The sequence below is a fragment of the Lissotriton helveticus genome, chromosome 1_1 (genome assembly GCF_964261635.1).
Source record: "Lissotriton helveticus chromosome 1_1, aLisHel1.1, whole genome shotgun sequence".
In the NCBI taxonomy this organism is placed as follows: domain Eukaryota; kingdom Metazoa; phylum Chordata; class Amphibia; order Caudata; family Salamandridae; genus Lissotriton; species Lissotriton helveticus.
The window spans coordinates 2094250448-2094276689 of NC_136057.1; the positions used below are offsets into that span (position 1 = coordinate 2094250448).

The window sequence follows — 26242 nt, forward strand, 5'->3', positions numbered from 1 at the left end:
TTTTAACTTGATTAACGGCTTCCAGCACGTTTCTTTTGCTCTTCTCTTCCGTTTCAGTGCCTGCCTCTCTCTCCCACTCTCACTCCACTCCCTCTCCTCTCTCTCCTTCCCTCTCGTCCTCCCTCTCTCTCCTTCCAGGCCGTGTCTCCTTTTTTTTTTTTTTTAACAAATTGAGCACCGTCTCTATTTTATTCTCATTCAATCTCCCATCATTGTATCTCGCTCCCTGCTTCCCTCACTGTCTGCCTTCTTCCGTCTTCCCTCTCCTCTCGTTTCCATCACTTTCTCCCCTCTCTGTTTCTATCGACCGTCTCTCTCGCTCGCCGTCACTGTTCCTTTTCTGTCACTCTTGCATGTTGCATTACAAATGCTACAGGTGTCACATTTGCAAATGTTATAACTATTGGCATTGTAAATGACAAAGCTATTCATTTAAAAAACAACACATAAATAAAATAAATGTCATTTATAAGACCAATAGTTCAAACTTTCCTAATGCGAGACCTATTGCATTTCCAATGCTTGTTTTTGTTCCTTCTGTTGCCTTCATGGGACTTGAGACCATGAATAAATAGACATGTTTGCGGGGGGGGGGGTGTATGAGTTAATCAAGGGGCAGCTACTACTTCCCTTTTAATATATCTGTACAGCAGCAAGTAACAGATATATTTTTTAATTTAGTGAGCATCGTAGCCTAATAAGTATAAGGGAAGGTTGAATTTTCAGGAGGGCACGAATTGAGATCCATATCCACTGCATCACATGAATGAAGTAAGTTCCATTGCCTAGCTGTATTGAAGATCAAGGAATGTCCGCTAGATGGGCACAACCAGCGTGAGTGGGAGGTGATGCACTCATTGCTGAAAACCAAAGAATTGTAGAGTTGATAAATGGAAAGGGGAAGGACAAGCAGTGTGCATCCATAGGTTCGTTTCAAAATAATGAAGACCATGTAATCACTTGGCAAGAATGTGGGCTACTATGTATCCTCTGTGGGTCCGATCTTCAAGGAGATACCAACAAAATGCTGTATCCACTAGCCTTTCCTGCTAAATACAGAAAGTGGAGTACGGCTGGAGAAGAGAGTCGGAATAAACATTTTTTCTTTTCTCCAACAGAGGCATTCAGCTTAACTTGCTGCTTGTGGTGTCCTCAAAGCAGGCGATGGGGAGGGGGGAGGGAGGGGGGGGGGGTCACAGGTGATTAACAGCATTTAGGACAAAAAAAACAGTGGGGGTTCTAATTGTGCAAGGCAATGTACTTTTGTGATGACACTTTGTTTTAAAGAGACGATGCTTTCCCATTAACTCTGATATGCAAGACCCCATATCTGCACTTTAAAGTCAGTCTCTACCATCGAACTGTGCTTCCCAGCAAACCAGGCAGGAATCCCAAATTGTCTTTAGTAAGCACTATATAAATGTGATTGCAAATACTCATGTGAGGGGTAATAGGCGGTAAATGAATGCTAAAAAGGAACGTTTTAAAAAATATATATATTTTTTAAATGCAGTGACTATCCAGCAGTCCAGACTTTTCTGTCAATTGGCTATTTGTTGCTTTGGTTGTAAAGTGCCAAAACATACCAACAAACAAAATGATGTTGGCAAAATAGGCGTGGAGTGGTTGGATAGCAAAGGGGGCCAGTGGGTAGCAGTTCCAATCCTCTGGGTAAAATGTTATGGCTGCCTGTCGTTTTTATTTGTGCAGTCTTGTATAGTGCAAACCTGGACCAAAGGAATTTGGATGCTTTACGTGAACACCAGATTACATTACGCAAAATGAGTTAATTTTTTTAAGTACAGAGAGATTAAGTAATTTGCCCAGTATCACAGGATGTTGAGCGAATGCTGGTATTTAGACCTCCATTCCCAATGTTGGCACAGCTCAGGCTGTTGGGCCACATCTTCTAAGTAATGGCCTTAGAGCCTGTTGGTGATCTTTGAAAGTGGTGAGGCGTAATACTCCCCAGGAGTTTGTAAATAGGGAATCCACCACTGTAGAGAAGAGCAGGAAGATTTATTCCTGCAGAAAGTATACAGGTCTAACGGGCCCAGAGGATCAGCACCAACTGAAGCTGATGTTCTCATCCACAGTAGACCAACATTGTATTACAGCATAACCCTTAGTATAAGGACATAATGATCCCAACATTCCATACCATAAATGAGGAAAGAGGAGACCTGAAATGCAGTGTATGATAATACATAGCAATACATTAGAACACCACAGAGTTTACCCCATTTCTTTCTAAATTTGCCCTACTCATTCCCTCTCACATTTAGACCCAGATTACCACCATTTTGCTCTGGGTTTGCCTCCCAAGTGATGAACTACACACTTTTTTTTTTTTTTTTTTTTAAATTTACATTCTAGTGCAAAACGTGAAAGTAACGAAAGCAGTGCAAAGCGCAGCTTTGTGATACTTTGCTTCAAGGGGGCACTCAGTGGGTAGAGCCTGTGCGTTCCCATGCAACCAACCATGGTTTTTGATGTAAAACCTTATCTACTAACAATAGTAGATTGTTTGGTGTCAAAGTAAACGGCATTTGAAAGCAGACGTTAATAAGGAGAAATACTTTCATTCCTCCTAACTTTTCCCACTTTGCCTGTGTACTGCACTGTATAGCACAAGTTTTAAAGTATTTCAAAGCATAATATTTTGTACTGTAAGGGCACCCTTCCAGTACAAAACCTATGCTATATTATGCAGACTCCTTTGCACTATGGGGCAAAGGTGTTTGTGAGGCACTCAGCAGCCTAATTGTGCGCCGGCTCACGGGACTGAGCAGGATAGTGCTGAATCTTTGCAGATATGGCGCTTTCCTGCTCTCTCCCTCTCATGCAACGCAGCAACTTTGGCTGCTGTGTTGCATTGTGTGAAAGTTTTTATATTCTGGGCTTTCGGTTACCTCGTGCCAGTCACACCGATTTTTAGTGCTAGGTGTTTGTCCCTCACTTTAAAATCAGTGGGAACTGCATCTCGCACAGTGCAAGAGGGCGGGAAGTGACCAAAAAAACTCTGCCAAGCTACGTGGAGCTCCGCATGCGGCGGAGTGGGTTACCTTGCGCCAGTCTCACTGATTTTTAGTGCCAGGTGTTTGTCCTGCGCTATAAAATCTGCACAAGCAGCATCTCGCACAGTGCAAGAGGGCGCTGCATCTTTCTGCAGCTCGAGTAGAAGTTCTACTCGAGCAGCAGCTTCCTCAACGCAAACTGGTTTTTCTCAGTGAGAGCAGTAGCGACCATCCGCGACGTTTAGAAATTTCGCAGGGAAGTGGTCTAGCACAGGTTTTATTCGCTCGTGCTTGCAAACTTACCGATGGCAAGCACGAGCGAGTAAACTCAGCGCAGCGGAGTTTTTAGGAACTAGCCGAGCTCACAAAGTGAATGAGCAATAAAAAGGCCTTTAAATCTTAACAAGTCACATTTGCTAACAGAGGTCAAGTGCATTAGTTAGGTCGAGTAGATATTTTTGACGTTACTAGATCTGCAGGTCTAGTGAGATTTTTTTGGGTGCTGCCATAGTGTAAGTGGAACAAGCTTTCATAAATACGATGCCACTGTGCAAATAGTGTAGATTGCCAGTGTAGCAGCCAACTGTTTTATACCCTCACAAGAGATCTCCATAATGCGTGCTGCTATCTCCAAAATGGACACAGTATTACAAACGAGCATGGATGTGTTTCCATGGTTTCCCTTTTTTCTACATCGTATGGCACCTAATCTTGCCTCCAACTCGAGATATAAGTAGTCCCTAGGGTGTGGCAGCTTCTTTCCGCAGCTCGAGTAGAAGTTCTACTCGAGCAGCAGCTTCCTCAACACAAACTGATGTTTTTCTCATTGAGAGCAGTAGCGACTGCCCGCGTTTAGAACTTTCGCAGGGAAGTGTGCCACTTACACAGTGACATTTCCCTCTCTCATACTGCATTCCAGTTATTGTTGTGACCTTCAGCCAATTTGGTGTACGGGGGTGCCAGCCTCTAACTCTTTAGGCTGGGAGCTCCGCTGAAAAATTCCAAATGCGAGCTATTCTCAAAGATCTGCTCTTCACCTTACCTATTTTTATGTTGTGTGTCTTACATATGTCTTTACATGTCTGGGAGCTACTCCAGCACCAGACTTACATTTTGGTCCACAATAGTGGACATCCTGGTCAATAATACTCTCTTATGCCAGGAACATAATTCTGTCTCCTTTTTCTCGTCTGACCAGTTGGAAAACCAACATTAAATAAGTAGGTACAACTCACAGGGCCTCACATTTGTGGGGTAAGAAAATTCACTCACTATTCCTGTCCTAATGAACCGCCACTGTTCCTTTTGACCACTAGGGGTGCGAAACATATTGACTGACTAGAGTTGGACCCTGGAGAGGGAACTTTCATCGGACTACCTGGTTACTATGACCCCATCGGTAGCATTTACTTGTTAAGGTCTTTTTTTCTGACTGGGTGCTCCAGTTGATTGACCTCCTGGCCCTTTTTAACTCTCATCGTCACACGATACCACCCCACCTAGACTCTACCTTGCATTCATCATATGGCATACCAACAAAATATCTCCGCCAAAGTGAATCTTTGGGGGACCCGTTGGGCATTGCAGAGCAGGCCCAACGAGGAGCAATAGCCCTATGATGAAGCATGACATCCCTTGGGATGTGTGATGGCAACATGAAACAATCCTGCTGACTGCCACCGTACATATGCCAGAGTCCTGCACAACCTGCAAATTTAGTAAATCCATAATAAGGCTATAAACTCTGCAGTCCCATAAATCCACTGATCTCACCATTGCCTATAGATTTATCAAGGATTTATTTGCAAGAGGTCAAATCTCAACATTTTAATTCCAGTCAAAGCCTATTGTTAGTGCACTTTAATGTAGGAAGCTGGCTCTGTATATACTATACCAAAGTGAGGTATAATATGCACAGTCCAGTGGGACCCCAAAGTAGTCAGATGTAAAGTTAGAACCTTACTCTCTATTTGTGGTAGTGTGGTCGAACAGTAAGGCAGTATCAGAGGACAATGTGAAGCATTTGTTGTACACACTCCGCAAATGAATTCAAACACCAAAAGACTGAACTTCAGACCAATTATTTTTGTATAAAAAAAATATTCTTTTAGTTTTAGCAAGCCTGGCACAGGTAAGCAATAAGTACTTTACAGTAGTAATGCAATTGAAATACAGTTTGAATGATAATTGTATATGCACTTTGATTTACAGTTTGGATGCAGAGAAATGCAATATTTTGTAAATGCAGTTCCAAGGACTTGAATAGGCTTTTTAGTAAAATAGCAGGTAAGTAACTTGAGATTACTAAACTCACACAGAGCAGTATACCTAGATGCTACTCCGGGACATTTCCTGAAAACAGGTACGTAAAATCGTTTGTTAGATTATGCAATTTTAAAGAATTTCTTAGTTTCTCAAACTCAACACTTAAAAACTTTTCACAGAAAAACAGTCAATGTTATCCTATGAAGGAATATAGTGTTATCGGTTTTGAGGTAAGTATTTGGTAGTGAGAGTTGAGGTTCTGTGGGTAGACTCGGAGGTTCCCCGGGTCGAGGATGCACTCTTGTTACACCCTCAGCAGCACTAGGGTGGCTGGGTGCTGAGGCCCAATGTTATCCAATGGGGGATAAGGGGCCTCTGGTTGGTGGCTGCTGACCAGCAGGCCACTGGGTTGTGGGATCAAAGCTCCTGGACTTTAGCTCAGGGCATATGGCGAAACAAATTAGCACCAAAGGTGCACCCTCAGCGGCACTAGGGCGGCCGGGTGCAGAGTGCTGTTTCGATGTCGGGCACCCTGTTGGTTTCAATGGAGAACCTCCGGTTTGCAAAAGCACTGCAGGTAGGGAGACTACGGTCTTCTGGGTGCGACCACTCAGAGAGGAAAGTTAGTGGTTGGTTAGGCACCGTCGGTCTGGGCACACAAGGCCGTGGGGTGTCTGGTGCAGGGGTGCCTTTTGTGATCGGATGATCTTATAAGCTCCTGGTGGCGGTTGGGGGGAGCCTTCTGGCTTTAGACTGCAGGCGTTGGCTGGAAGCTTGAGGCAGGTCTGGGGTCGCCAGATCTCTGGTCCGGATCGCTTTGGTGACCTCCTCGTGGTGTTTGCCCACTCAAGCTCGGGCCTTGGACGGAGGATACGCGGTGCCTGGCCGGAGCCAGAGGTTTCAGATTAACAAATCCGGTGTTCACAGGATACAGTCTTTGTGGTTGAAGGCAGGCAGGTCCTCCGGGGTTTTCGAGGTTGCTGGCTGCAGGACACACCAGGATTTCGCAGGAGCAGGTTTGAGGTGGAGACAGGCCGGTAGGACTGGGGTCAAGTCAGTGGGCATCTTCCTCTTGTTAGCTGCTGCACGGCTGTTCGGTCCATCTTTTTGCAGGTTCTTGTCTGAGGAAGCAAAGTTCAGGGATGTCTCTAAATACTAGATTTAGGGACCTTACAGGTAGGTAAAAGGCAGAGGCCAATGGGTTCCTTCCTTGGGGTGGGTACACCCCCTATTCTGCCACCCTCCAGTGGGAGGGGGGCATGAGCCTGTCCCTGGTTGGCTGAGTTCCTCCCCCCCCATCTTCAAGATGGCGTGGACTGAGAGTTGTGCTTCACCTCGCCTCTCCTACCTGAGGGGTGGAGTTGGCAGAGGTGGGCACACCTCTCTTCCTCAGTTGTTGTTTGTCCCGCTGGTTCTCCTGCCTAACCAGTGGGGATCAGTTGCTGAGAGAACCTCACAAAGGCGGCAAGCCTTTGAAGCTTCCCCTTTGTTAACCCTGCCCATCCTGGGGGAGGAGGCTTGGCACTTCGTCCCAAGCTGTGCATTGTTTCAGGCCCCAGAGAGCAGCAGGCTCTCGACCCAGGACCCAGGGGTCCAGAAACATGTCTGGTGTTGGCAGCTGAAAACTTGGCCTGGACACTTGTGGTAGGTTAGTTTTCAGGAGGCATCTCTAAGATGCCCTCTGTGTGCATTTTTCATTCAACCCCACACTGGCATCAGTGTGGGTCTAATGTGTTGAGAAGTTTGATACCAAACTTCTCAGTTTTCAGTGTAGCCATTATGGCGCTGTGGAGTTCGTAATGACAAACTACCAGCACCATATACTCTTAATGGCAGCACTGAACTTACCAAGTCTAAGAATGGACTTGGACAATGTAGGGGTACAGGGCTCATGCACCTGTACCCTCACCACTGGCATAGGGCACCCAGCTAGAGGAGTGACTGATCTGTGCCAGGGTAGTGGATTGTAGACCTGGCACAATGTGTGCCATGTCGACCCTTCACTTTGTTCTGCGCCAAGACATGCAGCCTGCAAAGGCAGTGTATGAGTGTTAGGGTTCAGGACCTTTAAGGGTGATGCAATAAGTGCTACAGCCCTTAAAGGCCTTCTCTGGTCAGTGTCCTGGGTACCTCTGTGGGACCATTTATCAGGGGCTGACCTGTGGCCAGAGATGCTATTTGGGTTTAGGCTTCAATACAGTTTTAGGGAAAGAACATAGGCCGTTGGTACCTAATTAGCAGGAGCCCAGGGCGCACTCAGTCTAAATAAATCAGCAGTTCAGCAAAATGTGGGGGCAACCATGCAGAAAGAGGGCACTTTCTCACACACTTTGAATAAAATGGCTTGGAATATAAAAAATAGATTGCCATCTCAGACTTCTGGTGACCGTTATAAACTGCAAAGCCAAAGATATCACCAGAACCACTCAATGGTAATACTGGAACACATTACACAGTTACCCATTATGCATGCTCTGTATGTACTTTACTTCAAACCATTGTGTAAATGCAGATTGATACAACTCAACCTTAAACAAGAGGCAACTCGTTTAGGTAACAACTCATTTAGGTACTACCCCATGTATAAACCCTAAATGCCACAATTTGCATTGGGTTCACTCACTAGACAGCATGAGGAATACGTCCTAATGGCTATGTTAAAACATCAGTAGAACATGAGAGCTCACATGGTGTGATAAAATTGAATGATTAGAGCTTTTTTGAAAGTTCCAGTACATCAACTAAGGAAGGAGATTCGATCTATTCCTGAGCTTTGAGGACCTTAATTTGAATCCAGTTAAGCAATGTGCCAACATTTAAATGTTTGAGATAATAGTGTGAGTATGAAGGTGTGAAGTTGGGGTCTAATTGCGCCCCTGCATAACATAGTTATTGAGTTAGAACAGCAACAGCTGGGAGAAAGTGCATCTGTTTAGTGCCAGTTTAGGATGTAGGCTCTGGCCTGTGGAAAGTGGGGGGGGAGGAGAGTTGCAGTGCTCGATGATGGTACTTTCCTATGCCCGGTGTACAAGTGGGCACCAGTGCAAAAGCCATTTCTTCTCTATATAGACCAAGTTTTGGTATACTTTGCTCGTGTCTTCTCCTCCAATTGTCTATTCTCATACCTGATTCCCTGCAGTGAATAATTATAAGGGGTGGGGCTGTCTTCTACAAATGGGAATAAACTCCGATTTCGGTGCTCAAGGTAATCTGGAGGAGGAGAACAATTCAGTGAGCAGTCCTAAGTTTAACAAGGTATGTGGGTTTTGTCCATACATTGCATCACGGCTTTCAAGCACAGTAATAAACGGTGTTCAGCCAAGTTTGTGTTCTCACATATCTCCTATCTTGAACGTATTTATGTTCAGATCAGCAGAAGGCACAATACAATAATGCAACACAGGTATATAATTTCTGCTCAGATTACCCATTCTTTTTACATTGTGTGTGTAGCATGCAGCAGTTCAGCAGCTGTGTAAGCACTGTACAGTAAAGAATGAAAGGCTCCTGGCTAAATATACTCTTTGCAGTCGGCTAATGCTTGCAGAGTTTCAGTGTTTGCAAAGGTTGGAACAGATATAGAAACGAAATGACAAAGTATTAATTCAGTAGCATACTGATAAAAAAAACTGCTATATTTTTACAATTTGTTTCACTGCTTATCAAAGACTGTTAAAATGAAAGATAACCATCTTCCCACAAAATTATTCCTTCGCGTTTTTGCCATCACTTAAGGTTTGTGACCTTACATTTGCAAAGTAATGACACGGGTACCGGTAAAGTAAGGGATGAGGAGTGTGTGTGTTTGTGTGGACTTGGTTAGCAACAGAGTATTCTCAACTCTGCGTGTCATGCACCAAATGGGCTACTGCGCTGAGGCTGCGATACAAAGGTCACTGAATTTGGCAAGCTGGTTGGCCAGCCAAGTGTTTGACCAGCAAGGTAAAGGGAGCAATAAAGAAATTAATCAAAAAATCAAATTTGGCACTGATAGGAGTGTGCTAGTCCACTTCCATTTCAAAAGCTTTATTCGACAATTTACAGTCATAAAATATTTAGCAAAAATACAAATGGAATTAATTAAATAAAAACATGAATCATAAAAGACATACGTTAAAACACATAAATAAAACTACTTCACATTCCAGTTTTTGTTTCATGATTAAAATTGTAGATTACACTCTTAAGCAAACCTCTTTTGTGGGCTAGTTGTGTTTCGAGTATAATGAGTTCTCTTGTCCTGGTTATTGAACTCTCATTAGAGGGCAACAGAAAAAAAATTAAAATATATACAAGACTCCTCACTAAATACTGTACCATTATAAATTAATTTGTTTCTGCAATGTGCAACTAAATCGAGCACAGTGGATCACTCGCTATATTCCGCCAGAACCTACTCCGTGATATAATCATTAATTTAGAGCCTCTCAGTTTTTACTCTCGCTCTGGGTTATTAGGTGAGCCCTCAAAGTCCATGACCACCCTAGAAATGTTGCCATGGCTATTTCAATGGGCGGTGAGCTGTCGGTCCGCAGATTGCGTTCTGCTTCTGCTGCGCGCCTCGAGCCCAGGAGCCTGCACATTGGGAGCAACCATGCCCGACGCGGGGCAGCATAAGCAATGCAGACAAAAAGATGTGGGCCAGGGAGTCGTTACAGGTTCCACAACCCGGGCTGTGTTAATACTTCTTGAGCTGACCATTTTGCAGTAAATGATCTCACCGGGAGCGTTCCCACCCTGAACTGGAAGAACAACTTTTGGTCCAATGGTTTAGTTATTATGTCCCAGTAAGATTCCAGCTTCGGGGTGGTTTTATGATCCAAGAAACAGCTAGTGAGGGTAGATGACTCCCTTTTCCTAATGTTAACCTGGAACAAGTGCTAGTCTTTCTGAATCTCCACCTCTCAGGCAGCCCATTTAAGTCACTGATGCTTTCTGTGAGGGGCGTAACAGATGTTGGCGAACATTTGATGACCTTTAGTTAAAATTGTAAGCTGCCTGCCAATACTTCACTCCTACTATTTGCAGTGAGTTATGCCAAAATTACTTAACGTAAATGAACATTGTGTTTAAATGTATTTAAAATAAAGGGATGACAATGGGCCAGAGCTGCTGGACAGTCTGACACTAGGACGTCATTGTGCATCTCCTCTGCGTTCACCTACCCACCCTCAATGCTATAAAAAGCTGCTGCTAACCCGGGCCTCTTCTGAGGGGATCAAGGAGAACTATCAGTCGGACCAAGGGTTGTGGAGGAAAAGGAGTGTCTCCCTAAGGGCTCACTCAGTAGAGGACCCTTAATTGTATTCATATAATAGCAGTGGAGCTGGCAAAGTTAATTAAGAAAAGACAAAGCAGTCTTCAGCTTCATGCAAACCAGCGAGCAGCAAAGATTAATTGGAAGTATTGGTCTCATGCATGCCTCCTTAGATACCCTCATTTGAAACTAGTATGTCTTAATTTTAAACGAGAAGGCCAAAGAGGCCGACTCTGAACCCAGAAGTTAAATCATTTTCCATCTTGTGATAAACCTTCCCTCCCACCCGCAGACCCCAAAAACGTAAGTCTGTACTGGGCCCTCGTGAAAACTCAGGGTTGATGTTCTTCTTTGATGGCTCTGTTGGGCTCTATCATCCTGAGCGTCCAACACTGATTATTTCAGACATGACTACGTTGGCTAGTCCGAGATAAACCAGTAATGAACCCTGTTTATCTACATCACAATCTCTGTCCTTGACTTCTTCTCCAGTATAATTCATTCTATATAAGTTTTTTCCCCAATGGTATGAGAGCCATTTGTGGATTATTAAATGTGCTGATGCCACCAGAAATATAGATGAGGAACTTGGGAGAAAAAAGTTCTGGAGCCTGGGTAGACAACCGTGGATTCCGCAAATAAAAATCTGATTAAATATCTGAAGTTGATTGCTTTCACTTGCCTAAATCAAACCTAATTGTGTCCATCCTGATATTGAGGCATTCCGTTTTCAAATGGGTTAAAGTCTAGGGTTTGTATATTTTTGTTATTTTTAACTCTAAGTGTGATCATACATTGACAGATGTGCACATTCTGTCAAAAATATTAGGATGCACTTGGGCAGAAAGTTGTGTTAAGGCTACAAGCTATACTGTGCATGTTAGTTAAAAGAGCATTATATGACTGCTGTTGCAGCTTGAGATAGCAAAGTATGAAATCGGTCCTGAAAATACATTGACTCCCTGATTTTAATGTTGTCAATTTAATAAGCTCTTTTTGCCTAAGTCCCTCACACTCTCAGGTCTCTGTGTATATATATATATATCAACTGTTCCAGAAACGTTTATGGGATCTAGTTTAGGCCACAATTTGGTTAATACCTTCTCTTTAGCCTCTCATGGGCCAGTGTATTGCCCATTTTTTAGGCGAGACTTGATGCTATGAAGTTGCCTTTGCTAGAATCTGTATAGGCCAAAATATGACAGATAAAATAACTGGTGTACTCTGACAAAAACGTGTAGTATATCTCGACCTCAGTAAGTTCTTCTTACTATTCATCATGTCACGTATTTTAAGACCATGAAAAACCCAATATCTCTAGTTGTGCTTCCGCAAGTAGGGATAGAGGACACAAAGTCACGCCTGCTCACTCTGTTTATTGGATCCATAACCTTCCAAGATGTCAGAAATGGAGGCATGGCAACTTTGGTTGTAATTATACTGCAGTCCTGAAACTAGAAAGCCTTTTACATATTGGACCAACACTTGGGTAGCGGGAACTTTTCTATAAGCAGAAAGCACAATTCCTCCTTATCCTTGGACTTTTAAATGTTATTGCGTGACTGTTACTAAAAGTCCGTTTTGCTATGCAGCAATACGTATTTAAAGTATTTGCTTGCTTTGTGAGAATACTGGGTTAAACAGATGTAAGCAGAGTTTAGCCCCTTTGTATAATTTGCACTCAATCCAGATTTGTGGCTGATCACCTGTGAAGATATCCAGGTGCTGCGAACATTGATGTAGAGGAGGTTTAGTTGATCAGCCAGGTCTTAAGTCCATTCCTGAATTCCAGCAGAGAGGCCAGGAAGTGAATGGGGAGGTCTTTCAGGACTTCACAGCGAGGTCTGTGAAGTGTCCTCCACTGTTGCTACGGCGGATGCAGAGGGCGTGAGCTAGGAGGAGGAAGGCGGAGTGGAGTGCAAGTGTCTGCAGTGTAGGTCCTGGGAGGTGGCGGGTGGGGGCAGGTGGGAGGGAAGGGTCTGAGCAAACGGCGGGAAAATTGAACGGCGGAAAACGCAGAGACTGCACACTTGCAAACTGTTTTGGTAACATAACTACACTACAGCAATTACAAAGTAGAACCACAACATTGCACGACACAGAAGTGTAAAAATAAGGTCTAGGAGGGGGAGTTAAACCGTCACAATAATCGGTACACGGAACATAGGTGAAAAGGCTATTCGGGGGAGACCATGTTAACGATAAGTAAACCAGGACTGGATAGCAAGCGAGACAGCAGAAGCGTGGAGGAGCTGGCACCGAGAACCTGCTCAATGGGGCGGTGCTGCGGCCTCCGTAAGTGGGTCCTTGGAGGTGGTGCGTGGCGGGGCAGACATGAGGCGGGAAGGGTCGGGCTAAACGGCAGGATAAGGGAGTGAGTGGCGGAAAACACTGGGACAGCACTCTTGCAGACTGTTAGAGTAACAGAACATACACTACAAAGAAGAACCACAAAATTAAACATTGCAGAAGTGTAAAAGGAAACTACGAGGGGCTAAAACGTAACGTTAACAGAGTATCAAGAATACAAGGAACACAGGTGAAAGGGCAGTGTTAATGATAAGCAAACTGACAAAGGAACAAAACTATGGCTGAATAACGAGTGAGATTTCAGCGTTGCTGGGAAGCTGGAACTGGCCACTCGGTAAACATGTTGGTATGGTGCTAATAAGAGTTTCTACATGCTTCTATTTCCAATCCAAACCTGATTATATGTTGGCACCTTTGCCAGCTTTGATTTCAGTGCGCTATTTTGACTTAAATTGATCCATTGGACCTTCATCTACCCAGAGTTTTCATAAAAACTCTACAACCTGTTTGAACAGTCCTACTGCTATGTATGTAGGTGTAGACCAGGTGGTATTCTGTAAGTGTGGATGTTTTTCTTTTTCAGTTTTTTGCTGATAAACGGTTATCAAAACTCCCCTTGTTGGGTGATTTTTTTTTTTTCGTGCTCTTAACCATCTTCCAAAATAAAATTTCACAACTACATGCATCATATTAGGGGTGCAGACTGTTGTGATGGTGCAGGTTGCCATTCTGTAATTAACAAACTCTCCTCAAGATTTGGCAGTGTTTTAAACACCTAAAGGGTGTATTTGTTTTTTGTTGTTGTTTTTTTTTTTACAACCCCCTCCCTTGACCAAGCCATTTCCACTCTTTAGTAAAACAGACCCATGTAAATCTGGAGTTTTCATTTGTCAATCAAAACTGATACTGTACTTTTACTAAAAAGTAGTAGTATCTGGGGGTATGTAGCCCATAGATTGGGGTTAAACTTGGGGTAAAGGCATGCCAATCGGAGAAGATTTTGAATAATCAAGGGACTATTCTCCAGGTTGAGGGAGGGTGTTTGCTGGTTCAAAGAAAGGCTTTGCTTCTGATGCATTCACTCCGATTGTATGGAAGTATGAAAGTATTCTCGCAGATTTGGACCGTGTACCTCGGGGGGCAGGATGGGACAGGTGGAGTAGAGAAGACTCTAAGATGTTGAATCTTCAGAATGGGCATCATTCAGCGACTTCTTAATCTTGGACAACCATCCCCGACTTTAGTTAGAAAACCTACTGTGACATCTGATTATGCACATCCTGTCACCACTGAGACTACCAGAAGCGGTACATTAACTTGTGTAACTAAAGTGTTTTCTTTTCACTCAAAGTAATTTTCCTAGCCTTCTAAAGGATATTGGTTGTAGTGAACACTAGCAATTTGACTATCCACCTTCTTGTTTATAAAAACAAAAGCTATGGTGAGATTTATTTAGCAGTAGCCTGTCACGAACATGAGTTAAACTTAGCCCCTCAAAATTTGGTGTCCTTCTTACTAGAGTGTCACAAGTCCAGAACATTGTCTCAGGGTCTTAGCACCCTGTACATTGGTAGGAATGTGTGTCTAATTGATGGGCTGGTTGCCAAGTGCTTTTATGCTTTGTTCGGTTCAGGAACAATTGCAGTCATAACCTAATCTTGCCTTCCTCGGTGTCACATATCTGCCACTAGGACCTACAAAAGTAAGTGTCCCTGTATGAAGACAGTTCAGCATTGTTTTGCAAACTAATTTCGACTGCAGTAGAATTCCAAAATTGCCAATTTACAATTTAGCACCATAGCTTTTAGTGACCGCAAACTCTTAACCTTTTCTGCTGCATACCTTTTCTGCTGCATACCTTTTCTGCTGCATACCTTTTCTGCTGCATACCTTTTTTTGCTGTACAATCTGTCAGAAGGTGCTGTAACCCCAATTGCATGAATATCTGACTTTTATTTTGGCCATGCTTCTAAGGCTGCGACAGGCCTTAGGCGCAGAGCCCAAAGTCTGTCACTGACTATCGGAGGTTGTGGACCTCTCCAGTGAGCAGCTATGTTTAGTTGAAGAGCCAGGTCTCGTGTCTTCTTAAAAATGTTCAGGGAAGGGGGAGCGTCTGATTTCGATTGGGGGCTCATTCCAGGTCTTTACAGCGATGTAGGAGAAGGCTCTCACCTATTCTGGCTCTTCAGATGTGAGGGGTTAGGGCAAGGTTGGTGAATCAGAGGTTTCTTTTGGGTAGGTGGAAGGAGATAGTTTTTTTTAAGGTATTGGGGTCGGGTGTTCTGGAGGCATTTTGTAGGCGTGGGTGAGTATCTTGAAGGTGACTCCTCGACTGGGAGCCAGTGGAGGTTCCGCAGGTGTTTGGTGATGTGTTCGTGTCACAGGATGCCTAGTACGAGTCAGGCTGCGGTGTTCTGTATGGTCTGAAGCTTGCGGAGCAGAGACTTGTTGATCCCGGCATAGAGGGCGTTGCTGTAGTCGAGTCTGCTAGTTAGGAGTCCGTGGGTGATGGTCTTTCTTGATTAGGGGGAATCCATTTGAAGGTCTTTCGGAGGAGGTGGAGGGTGTTGAAGCAGCTTGAGGTGACGGTGTTGACCTGTCGGGTTATGGAGAAGGAGGAGTCGAGAATGATGCTGAGGTTCCAGGCGTGGTCGATGGGGGTGAGCGGGCTGCCGAGGGCAGTGCGCCAGCAGGTGTTTGTCCCAGGCAGAGGGGGAGGGTCCAAGGAGGAGGACCTCTGTCTTCTCAGAGTTGAGCTTCAGGCAGCTGCTGGTCCTCCAGGGTACAACATCCTTCATTCCTTCCTGGAAATTGAGATGCCGGTCTTGAAGGTGGCATTTATGGTGCGTCCTAGTTTTGGAGCGAGGGGGGGGGGTGTTGGCTCTTTGGAAGATGTGTGGTGGGCAGGGGTCTGTGGGAGCCCCTGGGTGAATGCCTTTCATGGTTTACTGTGCTTGGTGGTGACTGGGGTCAAGGAGGCGATGGTGGGCTGGCTGGCGTTGCTGGAGAGGGTAGTGGTTTCGGAGGAGTGTCTGGACGTTTAAGTTGTCGTAAAGGCTCTTGATTTTCAGATGGAAGTAGGTTCCGAGCTTAGTTCAGAGGTCCTGGAAAGGGGTGATGGCCTTGGCTTCACTAGAGGGCTTGGTCAATTTCTGGATGACACTGAATAGTTCCTTGGAGTTGGCGAGTATATCATTTTGCATGAAGCCCTTTGGTGGATATGATGCGTTAGAGATATTCCGTCATGGCTTTCTTGTTGGTGGTGCAGTCTTCGTCCGTTTTACTGTTTCTCCGGTTCGAGGTGTCTGCAGGTGCGTCCTGACTCTTGGAGGTCGGCGGTGAACCAGGTGTCCTTCCTGGGGTGCTGTCTGTCGGGGTTACGTAGGGGCGCAAGCTTGTCTGCGCAGTTGGAGAGCCATCTGTGTAGTTCTTTGGCTGCGAGGTTCGCGTTGGTCGAATTGGTGGGGGCATCGTGGTTGAGGGTGGAGTTGAGCTCCTCCTCCTCAGTGACACAGAATGGCTCCCCAAACCAGCAAAGAGCTACGAACAATGTGAATGTGCCTTAATACAGTCTCTGGGTCCCACTAAACGCGGAGTGTTCGTGAGCAAGGAAAGGCTGCACCAGCACATTGTTTTCATTTATTTGCTGATTTCCCTGAAAGGGGCGGGGTGGGCAGAGTAAAAGGAACGACATGGTGAGGGGTTGATTGGGGAGAGTGAAGCGCTACAAAGTTGATTTGCACCCGGGGACACTAACCTGTGTAACTCATTGCATTGTATTCAGTAAAATTGTAATTAAAAGTGCTTTCTTTGAAAAGATAAGTCCTTGGCTGGACTTTAGAATTATTGTCTTCTGGCGGGCCTGGCAAGATGGTGGCTTCGTTTGGAGCTCCCGCTGTGCTGCCTTATCCCACTGGCCATGACCACTTTCTAGACATCCTGCTGTGAGGCCCCACACCAGATTATGAAGGCTGCGCCTGCTATAATGGCGGCGTCTTCTACTTGACCAGCGTCCTGACCGGAGCATGCATGAGGCACCCGCATGCCTTCCCTTAAAGATTATCGAGCGGGCACTGTGGACCCTTGCCCTTTCAGCGACACTGGACCATCGTGCTATGTTCATCCGGTGAGCTGCACTTTCTGCTTTGATAGTGTTATGCCCGAACGCTGGGCTGCTCACTGTGCACGGCCGAAAAAAACAATCCCATGTGGCTTGCGCTGAGAGACCTTGACACACAGCTCTTCAATCCTCTATGACTCACTTTACCAGGAGCCGGGGAAAGCGGCGTACTTAACCTGCTCTATAAAACTGGACTTCAAAAAAGGATTTGCTGAGGCTGAAATGAGGGCTAATTTATTTAAAAGGCTATTGTAGGTGGCTAACCGGGTCTATGGAACAGCACTGCCGCTTATGTAACTATAAGAAGGAAAATCCCTCCCATGTAGTATGCCTGCGCCCAGTCTTGAATTTTTGGGTTTCGCCTGCCGAAGGCTGCTGCGCAGCCTTTCAGCGCAGGTGAAATCCTATGTCCCCAATAAGCTCTTCGGGAACGTCCCCCGGCTCTCATTGGCTAGCTCCATAAATGGAGGCTAGCCATTGAGTGCCGGATCTGTCCGTCAAGGCCGGACCAGATTCGGGGGCGTTCCCGACATTTTTTCCCAGGGCGGAGTTACGTTTTTTCCTGTTCCCTCCCCTTTCCCGCCGTCCATGTCCTCTCCCGCCCCCCTCCCGTCGTCCGTGTCCTCTCCCGCCCCCCCTCCCGTCGTCCGTGTCCCCTCCCGTCGTCCGTGTTCTCTCCCGCCCCCCTCCCGTCGTCCGTGTTCTCTCCCGCCCCCCTCCCGTCGTGCAACTCAAGTCAGCTGTGCCCATCAGCGAAAACAGGCAAGAGAGAGACTCTGAAGTCGGCAGTCAGGTAAGTTTTCTTTTTTTTTTTTTTAACTTTTCTTTTTAATGCCCCCGGCGTGATTACCAGCTAGATCCCCTACCATTTGAGGTTCAGCTCGGTGAGGCTCTTCTTACTTGGATCTTCCCGAGATCCTCCGCTAGGCCCCGCTGCCCTTTGAGGTGTTCTTTAGCAAGGCTTCTCTGCCTTTTTGTGGATTCGGCGTGCAGCCATGGCTCGGGATCGCTTTGTTCCCATTATATGAATCACACATTAATATGCGTCTCTTTCTGGTAAATATACTGACACAGACTTGTTTTTAGTCTCTGCAACGACAGAAGCGCCGTCCCACGGTCGGCCTAATTTTAGCACTTAAAGCTGTGCGTTTTTGTGTTTTCTGAATATTTCCTCCCCTGAATGAGTTCTACAGACGTAGTTGCTGTGGTGCCCTGGTCTTTCGGAGCCCAGGTACTTTCAACTGTTCCTGACTGCCTCTTCGTACATTAAGCTTTGTTGTTGCACGTTGTGTCGGAGCTGCTGGCGCCATCTATCTGACCCCCCTCTGCTCAGCACTTTATGGTCTGCTGATGCGCTGCCCCTGCCATGGTGCGCAACTGTCCCTCACACCCTCCTTCCACGGGTCTGTAACCCTACTTTGGGGCGGGAATCTTTAATGAGGTGCGTGCAGGTCTACGGTGCCCGACTCGTGCTGGCAGCCTGCCCCACATGTCCATGCCCAGGGCTTTAAGCGGGCCGGGTATCACCGGTGCTGCGCACCGGAAGTTTTTTAAAGGAGGCCTCGAAACGGGCCTCTATCGGGCTCTGTTTTGTGCCCTGGCACAGGCGCCCGTTTTTCCCCAGACTTCAGTGACAGCAGGCACATCCATGTGCGCGTGCTCACAACTCACTTCTGGAGAAGGTACGTCATGCCAGGTTAGCGTTCTAGGGGAAGGGAAACCCTTTTAAAGAGAGTCATTTTCTCTCTGTATTTCCCTTCTCTTTTTGAAAGTGTGGAGCAGCAACATTGTCGTGGTGTCACCAGGGCTGTAAGTGGAAGCTTTTTCAATATTATAAACCAGCCATAGTTGCTGCTTATTTATCTTATTCAGCTAACAACCATCGCGAAAACGAAATGCTCCTGAGTTGTTGTAGGTAGGATTTTACGTGTTGTATCATATTTGGATGCAATGACAAGCAGCAAACTACAAGACGGGCGGCACACTATGTATGCTAAGCACACATTTTTAGCTTGCGTGTTTTATGACACGCCCTTAATTACATTGACGACGCCCCTTTGAACCCCCCACGTTTTTTCATTCTACTTAAAGCACCGTCCTTGCCTGATTGGCTGGATGCCTGTGTCAGACGTAGTGTGATGTTGCTCTGTACTGCCCTTCCATATCAACGGACCCGTGACGTACTGCACTTTGGTTAACTGGGCTCCTTTCATTGTGCTTGCCCGACACACACCCTTGGAGACAGCGAGCGGTTGCAGCCTGTGCCAGGTACAAGGCACTTTGGCCTTGCGTTGCAATTTTTGATAAGCCTATTACATGCCATCCGATCAGAAAGCCTTATTTATGTTCGCTACTGCTACAGTGGAGCCCCCGTGTTACTATGTGACAGACAAACTATTATGTGCACTGGTCCTGCAAATTTATTTGTGTGGTATTTAGTGGAAATTCTAGGCTGCAGCGTGCTCACCAACGGCAATTGTTAGCAGGGAAATGCACAACCAGACGTCCTTAAACAGCCACTCGCGCTCATTTGCCTATCAGAAGGGCACTCTCAACCAGTTGCCCAGAATCAGCCACGTCAACCTCCCACAACACCAGCCACGCACAACCATGCCAGCTGCTTAAAGTTGCTCACACCCAGACGTCCCCAGTCGCCACGCAGAATCATCTTTCCTAACTAGGCCCACAGACCTGCAGAATCGGTATGTATGCTCCCCACAATCCCCCAGGTCCCCTGTGTGCAGAAAAATGCTTTCTGTGTACATTTCAAGAAAGCGATTGGCCGTGCCTGCAGGTGCTACCTCACCCTGCCGTGCCTCGCAAGTGGGATATTTTACTTTACTCTCTTTTTCCTTCCTGATGACCTGTGCTTCTCGGCTGACCCGGGGGTCATTGGTGTGCGTTACTGCGACACGTGCCTGACCTCACTTAGCAAGTTTGACATCTGACCTGCTGGCTCACAGGGCATTTCAGTGCCTAATTAATTAAGTGCTGCTTGGTTTGTGGTTGGGAGTCATCCTCTGGACGGTGGTAGCCAACTGCCCTGGGCAGATTCTACAGCTGCGGTCTGTTTTATTACACTGGCAGTGTTTGGCCTGAGGTTTTTACAAGACCATCACCGACCTAGGGCTGTATATTATCGGAGTCTCAGCCTCTTAACAGTATACGTTTTTACTTATTGTTAAAGGATGTTTTTCAATACTTTTCTAGCGCATAAAATCTGCCTCCCGTTATTTATTCATGCAAAAGATCTTCATGTAGAACCCCAGGCGGTAAGTAAAAACACAGACAGATGAAACCTTGTGTCGGCGCTGCAGATATTCAAATCTCCAGCCTCTAGTTGACATGAAAACTCCAGGCTCTGCCTGTTAACGGAAATCCATTGGAAGCACTCAGCCAGCTGAGCTATCTAACGAAATAAAGACACTCTGCCAGTCAACACCTGGGTGACGGACACCCCTTACTTGAGGGTTGGGGCTAAGTTTCATTAAGTACATTCACCCTTTTAAGGTAAACCTACAGATTGTTCTATCAATATCTTCTGGCCGTGTTTCATAGGGCATGTGCTGGAACAATATGCACCCCTTCTCTCCCATCAATATTACTGCCCATCTTCGCCATTCAGCTTTAAACTCCACCTTTAAGCTTCAGTTTCGGACAGTGAATGGAAATGGAAATGTCCCATTTTATCTGAAATAATCAACAAGTTGGTTCAATGCAAGCTGTGTTCACTTTCCCACAACTATGTCCCCAAACTTGAAATAGGGCGTTACAAGAGAATGTAGCATTGTTATTTCTCCACCGAAAAGGAACTTTACTATATTTGATTTGATTTGAAATTTGTAAAGCGCAGACCAACCCAAAGGCATCAAACCCAATAACATAGTCAGGAGATGACTCTGAGACCTAGCAGAAATTTTCTGGTACAATTTTCCTCTTTCACAACAGTACAGTTCTTTGTAGGTCGAGGCATGCTGTATTGAGGTTGGGACTTGAGGCTCTGCCCACTCTCCGTCCACATTTTTAATTGACTTATGTCATTGTCCACTGTAAACTGTGTCTGATCCTAGGTCAAAAGGCTTAGTAGTCACTCCTTAGTATCACCTTGTCTCACTTTGTAACCTCCCATGGTAGCACCCCCGTTACATGTGTTGTTGCTTGATAGGCTTTAATTACAGCCTCCAAGCACTATTTTCTTAAATAGCTTTATCCTGCCTGCTGTTGCAGGCAGGGCACGCTCTCTCCTAACACTTAAAAAAAATGTTATAGCACCCATTTGCAATGCAATAGGTCTTGCATTTGCGAGAGTTTCAGCTACTGGCATTGCAAATGACAATGCCTTTTATTTATTTGTTTTAAAAACAGCACTTTAATAAAAGGCATTGTAATTTATAATGCCTATAGCTCAAACTCTCATAAATGTGAGACCTATTGCATTGAAAATGCTTGTTTGTACATCGCTTTCACAAATTGCTCTCTTGGTCCACAGGGGAGAAGGTTGGTTTTGCCATCTGTCATCCTAACCTGTGATATATGGTTGGTTTGCCTCTCCGGGGTGTATCATAAGGGGGGGCAGGTACGTGACCCTCTGCCTAACCAGAGTCAGTTGGGGGGGAGGGGTCACTTGAGGTGTCAAAGGACCCCAAGGCCTTGTTTGGGATGGTAACTAGTTACTACATTTCCTATGCTTTGGTGGGTGATTAATGTAATAGGCAAGACACAAGGTCGTTATACAGAGTTCATACTGGGATGCCTGTTGTGCGGCTGAGCCTGATAGGTGGTGCAAAAGGATTTTGGTGTGGTGAAGGGTGAGCAGTCAATCAGTTAGGAGAGAAGCGAAACACTTCAGTTTTAGAATCATCACTAACTTACCCTGGCATTCTCTGTCCTACAATGGACATTCTTACCACTTAAATTACTGGTCCTCGCATCTATAGTTTTATTGCCTTTCCTTATTATTCTATGATGAAAGTAATGAGAAATGTCATAAGTTCAGTTCCCTGTCAAACTGCTTCAGGCATCTGATTTACCCTGCCCCTGAGAGAGATACTCCCCTGCTAAGCCTCATCAGATGGGTGGACTCGTACCCATTTTGAACCTAAAACGTTTATGCTGCGTTATATTATTCGTCCAAAGTCTTGGCATGGCAGTTGAGCAGCACGTCTGACAAATTTCTTAATACTTTTTGAGAGACAAGGATGTGCGACCCTTGGCTTGCAATGAGGTTGGTTTTGAGGCCTGAGTTTGCTGGGCTGTAGCTGGAGAGGTACCTAGCTCTTCTGAGGAAGGTACGTTGAGGAGGCTTGGTCTGCTGCTCGGTAGGTAGATGTGCCTTGTTGTATTGAGTGGTTTCTGAAGATGCTTGTGCGTAGATTTGTCATTTACGTCATTTAAACGAAAAAAAAAAAGAAACATCCTTTGCAAAGGTTGGTGGCATGTTTGCATTCCTGGCTCTCCTTCCTTTGAGGCGAGTACTAAGAAATGTTGTTTGTCTGGACAAGAGCTATGTCCTGGCCTCTGCGACTTAGATCTAGGTCCTCTGTCGCTGTGACCAAGAGCTAAGACCATTGGACGTTTTTCTCTGTGTTTGAGAGCTATAGCCCCGAGACACCTGCGCCATGGGACTGTGGCCCTTACACTCCTCTGCAGTACTTTGGAGGCTGGAAGTTTAGTTAAAATGTAAGGCGTTTTTTCAGAATTTTCTGCTGGTGATTATTTTTTTGCGGATCACATATTTCTGAACATATACAATTGTGAAAACAGATGAAGCTTTTTTGGGTTTCGCCTGCCGAAGGCTGCTGCGCAGCCTTTCAGCGCAGGTGAAATCCTATGTCCCCAATAAGCACTTCGGGAACGTCCCCCAGCTCTCATTGGCTAGCTCCATAAATGGAGGCTAGCCATTGAGTGCCGGATCTGTCCGTCAAGGCCGGACCAGATTCGGGGGCGTTCCCGACATTTTTTCCCAGGGCGGAGTTACGTTTTTTCCTGTTCCCTCCCCTTTCCCGCCGTCCATGTCCTCTCCCGCCCCTCTCCCGTCGTCCGTGTCCTCTCCCGCCGTCCGTGTGCTCTCCCGCCCCCCTCCCGTCGTCCGTGTCCTCTCCCGCCCCCCTCCCGTCGTCCGTGTCCTCTCCCGCCCCCCTCCCGTCGTCCGTGTCCTCTCCCGCCCCCCTCCCGTCGTCCGTGTCCCCTCCCGTCGTCCGTGTTCTCTCCCGCCCCCCTCCCGTTCGTGCAACTCGAGTCAGCTGTGCCCATCAGCGAAAACAGGCAAGAGAGAGACTCTGAAGTCGGCAGTCAGGTAAGTTTTCTTTTTTTTTTTTTTACTTTTCTTTTTAATGCCCCCGGCCTCTCATTCCAGCGCTTCCCCACTAAATCCCCCCCCAACCCCTCCGCAGCCATTGTGCTGGATGTTGGGTGCGGACACAAGCAGACGACTGGCCCGGGGTGCTCACACTTCTGGGATGCCCTCCAGAGTCTCCCCCGCAGCACCGCAGGTCCGATCACTCGGGAGCCGCCGGGCCTCACAAGGCACCATTTATGCCGCCACAATAACTGTCCTAGTTCACCTACTGTTCATCAAAGACACGTGAGATGGGCCTAGTAACACAAGCTTTCCTTTATTCTTCCCCTTGATGTACCTCGGCATTCTTTCTTGACCCATAATACGATAGGCCCTGGTCGGCCCAATTTTTCTGCTAAACAGTCCCAGTTTTCTGAGCTGAAAGCACCCTTCCCACATCTTCCACCCGTGATTCGTTCTGACCCAGAAGTGTAGTTCAGTTTGTCAATAGTATTACATACTTTAATTTTCACCATGCGATACAATAGTGATGTGGAAGAGTCAGTTCGATGTAAGAGGATGCTTGGTGTTTGTCTGCCTTTACCCCCAGCTCAGTCCTCATTCACATGCATCATTGACTTATGTATCTTCAAAAATCCAGTCGGCCATTTCAAAGTGATGTCAGTGTTCTGTTATTTGGTTGAACCTGAATCTGACTTTACGAGCAAAGTCTCTCATGTGACTAACTTTACCCATTCCTACTGTCCTTTTACTGGTGGACTTGGTGTGTAATTCACAGGTACTGTTTCTCCATCCTTTCACCTTTTGATTTGCGCTCTTCATACTCTGCCTACCTTCCGGAGACGATCCTGACACATTTCTGTGGAGCCTCCAAGTTGTCCCATGTCTTGGGTGACACCTTCAGCCAGTTCGTGCTTTTCTACCAGCAGCATGTCTAGTGGAACTTGCAGGTTTGCTTTTTCCATAATACGATTGTGCTTCAAAGTCTCCGCATGAAAAGTGCTTTTGTACAGAGAAACCAGGGCTTGGTTACCACTACACACGGTATGTACATGGAGACACTTGGCTGTTATGTGACTGACTACTTCCCCAGTCCTACCTTCCTTTTAGAGGCCGACATGAGAGAAGCAAAATGGAAAACACAAGTTATGTTGTTGGCACAGAAGTCATGCATTTATTTCCCAACAAATGCATGGATATTGCAGAAGTGACAACTGTCTACATTGCCCTAACAGGATGATTTGATTCGTTATCTGTACACAGAAAAAGCATAAGCCGACACTATAGAGCCAAACACTGTGACTTTCTGCAAGGTTGCTGGATTTCCTATGTTCTTGCCTGCAAGCTGGATACCTTCCAATTTTCTCCGGTGGAACCCTTCTGATATGCAGTGTTGCATCTCTTCCTCAAAAAGGGCCACCCTATATTACGCCACCTGGAAAACCACTTAATAAGATAAACCGTTCTTCATTTGAAGATTTTTAGCTCCTCTTTCTTCCTACCCTGACATTAGTGGCCATACATTCATGACTCCCATGCACTTTGTTACAGCTGCTGTGCCTTACTGACTGCCTCGGCCCCCACTTTGGTTTACAAGCTCTCAAGAACTTCACTGCCTTACTAGACTAAGCGCTTGATCCTGCTGGTCATGGAATATCTTCTCGGCCCCTTTTGCTTGTGATAGTCTGATTCCTGTTCAAACATGCTAACCTAGCCACAAAACCCCATGCCAATACGTAAACCTGCAATGTTACTGGGAAGAGTCCCATTCCGTTATTTCCCTATCATCTTTTACCCCGTGCCTGCATGTATCACTCTGCACAAATTGTTGGCTAAAGGCACGCCTTTGGAAAAGTTAGAGCTATTGCCATTGTAAATGACAATGCCATTTATTTATCTGTTTTCAAAACCAACACATAAATACAAATTTTGTCATTTACAATGCCAATAGCTCAAAGTTTTCCAAAGGCGAAACCGTTGCATTGTAAATGCTTGTTTTAAATGTTACTGGCTGAAATACTTGTTCCGCAAACTGTGCCTAAGACAATACAACACTGCTATTTCTTCATATCTGACGGGTGTGAAACTGCAGCTTTCAGCCAATCAAACCTTGCACTTTAGTGGATCTGGTTCTTAATGAAGTTGAGTGTTGCTACAAGTACCGATTGATCAAACTATGATTCGTCTGATGCTCGTTTTTCTTTTAGATTGCTTTTTTGTATAGTGTGACGGTTTCAATTAACTTGATACAATAAAAATGTTATCTATCCTTCCTATCAAATCACATGGCAGATTCTCCTCTCCTCTCCCTCCTCTTAGTTCTTGAACCAGACCACACCTACAATGATGTGTAAGATTCTCATATGCTACCAATGCTCCCCTTGAGACTAACCATATCAGGTACAGCCTATTGCTACATCCCTCCCACACACAAGCTTTGTAACCTCAAACTATAATCCCTTGTCGAAACTCCTACCAAATTGCCTACACCTGCTGATATTTTACTTGATTATTGCTTTTTCACCCCCCTTGTTTTTATCTCTAATAGTTTTTGTATTACTAAAAATGAACAAAAGAATTATTGGTTCCTTGAGTGCTGAGCTCATGCACCCCTCACTTCGTCCCCAATAAGCCTTTGACTGCTCAATCCTCACTACTCAGTCAAGTGTGGAAGAAATTATTCTTTGTCCCGTTTGCAGAGTCGTATTGGGATGGACTCAAGAAAAACTAGTGGCAAACAACCTCCATGGTTGAGGCCCAGTAGGTCGTCTCTGCCCCCCCTTAAACTGGTCTGACATTTGCGTTCTTGTTCCCTTCCAGAAGCATGTTCAGATGGTAGATTTCCAGTTGTTGCTTGTGCCGGTACAAAGCTAAAAATTAAGCATCACCCTTTGAGTGTCTTACCACCATTTATCTAGGTCCGGTGGAGTGCTTCATTTGTAAAAAAAAAAAAAAAAAAAAAAAAAAAAAAAAAA

General features: G+C 45.6%; 1 protein-coding gene across 1 annotated transcript in view; it reads left to right on the forward strand.

Annotated features, from left to right (window-relative positions):
- GNG5 (G protein subunit gamma 5) overlaps positions 1 to 26242 on the forward strand; it is a 63996-nt gene that overhangs the window by 17436 nt on the left and 20318 nt on the right. The gene's annotated exons all lie outside the window — the stretch shown is intronic.